Here is a 2500-nt window from a genome sequence, read left to right on the forward strand (position 1 = left end):
ATAAATAAAATAATGTAATATAATATAATGTTAAATTATACAGTGTAGCCTGAAATATAACCATAAATAAACATAAAATAAAAGGAAAAAACCCCAAATCAAATAATGTTATTTAAACCTGCAGTGTGTAGAATTGTGGGTTTTATTTCCTAGCAGATTTTGTAGAAAGTAATTATAATATCTATAAGTACATTTAATTTAGTGCATAATAGCTGGAAAAAATGTTTTGAATTGTTATTTTTTATATCATATTTCTGCATATTTTGGACCAAGACCTAGTGCCGCCATCTTGAAAGTGTCATAGTTGGAATGTCATCAGGTGCATTGTTTAAAATTTAGAATTGTTCTTGTCCTTGAAGGCCACTGTAGCTTCTGTTATTATTCTAAAGGGTTGGGGTTACCCAGGGAGTGTTGCATTCTAGAACTTTGTAGAACTTTCTTGATGATGTCATATTACACACTGCACCTTTAAAATGTAATATAACATAGTTAATAATAGAATAGAATACTATACTAAAATGAAGATAATACAATAAAACTTAATTTAACATAAAAGTTTGTATATATTGTAGTCGAATAGTTTAATTCACTCAAACATTATTTATTCAGTCGGTCCCAGGGCAGCTGTGGCTACTCTCGTAGTTTACCACCACCGGTATGACTGTGTGTGAACGAAGTGAACCAGGAACCCTGTAAAGCGTCTTTGAGTGCCTAGGCAATAAAGCGCTATATAAAACCTATCAATTAATTAATTATTTATTATTTATTCCACTTTATAAAAAAGCTGATCCATGTTTCAGTTAACGGCCTGTTGTCGAATCACTCACTTTCTTCATTCCAACGTTCCTGCTTTTATTTCTCCAAGTGAAAGGTGCAGTCAGTGATTCTGGAGAACGCTTGTTGTTAAAATCACTTTTACTTAAATCCGTGAATATCTCCTCATGGTCCGCTACCTGTCAGTAGGCCTACCATGCTGTTAAGTTAAACCATTGTACATACACATCTTAGCCTCTTTAAACTGGCATGTTGCTAGATACGGTTTGTCCCCTTTGTTTACATACCAGTTTACAGAGCCTAGGCTGTGTATTAACACTGGATTGTCTTTCAGCGCGCCGCACACACAGTACAGACAGGTAGTGGATCATGAGGAGATATTCACTGATTTTGACAACAAGCGTTCTCCAGAATCACTGACTCCAACTATTTAAGATTATTTTTTGGCATTTTCAAGCTTTATTAGACAGTACAGAGTTGAAATGGGGAGACAGAGAGAGAGAGAGAGAGAGAGAGGGGGATGACCTGCAGTAAAGGTCCACGGGTCGGATTTGAACCCGCGACCACTGCAACGAAGGGCGGAGCCAATATGGTACACACTCTATCCACTACACCACCAGAGCACCTGTATTGACTCCACCTTTCAGTGGTTTCATGAGACACCTGGGCAGTGAAGGAGTGAAGGAGTGGTCCCTCCTTTAGACACAATAGACTCTTTGATTCGTTATCAATGACCTCATCACAACAGAGATAAACGTCAAGTCATTGTGTCTGTCAGGTGTAAAGGTGAAGTCAGTGATTCTGGTGTGTGTGTGTGTGTGTGTGTGTGTGTGTGTGTGTGTGTGTGTGTGTGTGTGTGTGTGTGTGTGTGTGTGTGTGTTACCATATACAGGCCCTATTAATTCATCCATTGAAAGCCAAGGTGTAGTCAGTGATTCTGGAGAACGCTTGTTGTCAGAATCCGTGAATATCTCCTCATGATCCACTAACTGTCTGTTCTGTGTGTGTGCTGGGGGAAAAATCCCAGTGTTAATACACAGCCTAGGCTCTGTAAACTGGATGTAAACAAATGGGGCCCACCATAGCTAGCAACATGACTGTTTACAGAGCCTAGGCTGTGTATTAACACTGATACATTACACACAGTACAGACAGGTAGTGGATCATGAGGAGATATTCATTGATTTTGACAGAAAGTGATTTTGACAACAAGCGTTCTCCAGAATCACTGACTACACCTTAGAGAGAGAGAGAGAGAGAGAGAGAGAGAGAGAGAGAGAGAGAGAGAGAGAGAGAGAGAGAGAGAGAGAGAGAGAGAGAGAGAGAGAGAGAGAGAGAGAGATAGATAGAGTGTGATTGTGTCTCCTGAGTGAAAGTGTTTTAAACTGATGCTGTAACTATGGACAATAAACACATAAACAGTATCTAGTTAGGATGCAGTATGCTACACTTTGGACCTACTTTTACTCTCTTATTTCATCCTAACATGGCGCCTTGATCTTGCCTCTTGCTTTTATATCCGTCTCATCCCTGTTTGTTTTCATACGGAGGCTCTGTCGATGTGACGTCACTTCCGGTTGTGGGTCAGAATCGCCCCAAATAGGATGCTGTTTTCAAAACTAAACATGTAGGTCGGATGTAGTAGGGTAGGGCATCTGGGTATTTCTAACTATACTAAATCTGGCCACAAGAATCAGGACATCCTAAATCTTTTTTTCTACCATAC

At 39.4% G+C, this 2500-nt stretch overlaps 2 protein-coding genes across 2 annotated transcripts in view; both read left to right on the top strand.

The window, feature by feature from the left end:
* Window positions 1-2500, top strand: part of cysltr3 (cysteinyl leukotriene receptor 3) — a gene marked incomplete at its 5' end in the record, with an annotated part of 28446 nt that overhangs the window by 12692 nt on the left and 13254 nt on the right.
* The window catches only part of LOC307268963 (kinesin-like protein KIF1C), a 69658-nt gene that overhangs the window by 478 nt on the left and 66680 nt on the right, over window positions 1-2500 (top strand). The gene's annotated exons all lie outside the window — the stretch shown is intronic.

Source organism: Ammodytes marinus (assembly GCF_949987685.1).
Source record: "Ammodytes marinus genome assembly, chromosome: 23".
NCBI lineage: Eukaryota > Metazoa > Chordata > Actinopteri > Uranoscopiformes > Ammodytidae > Ammodytes > Ammodytes marinus.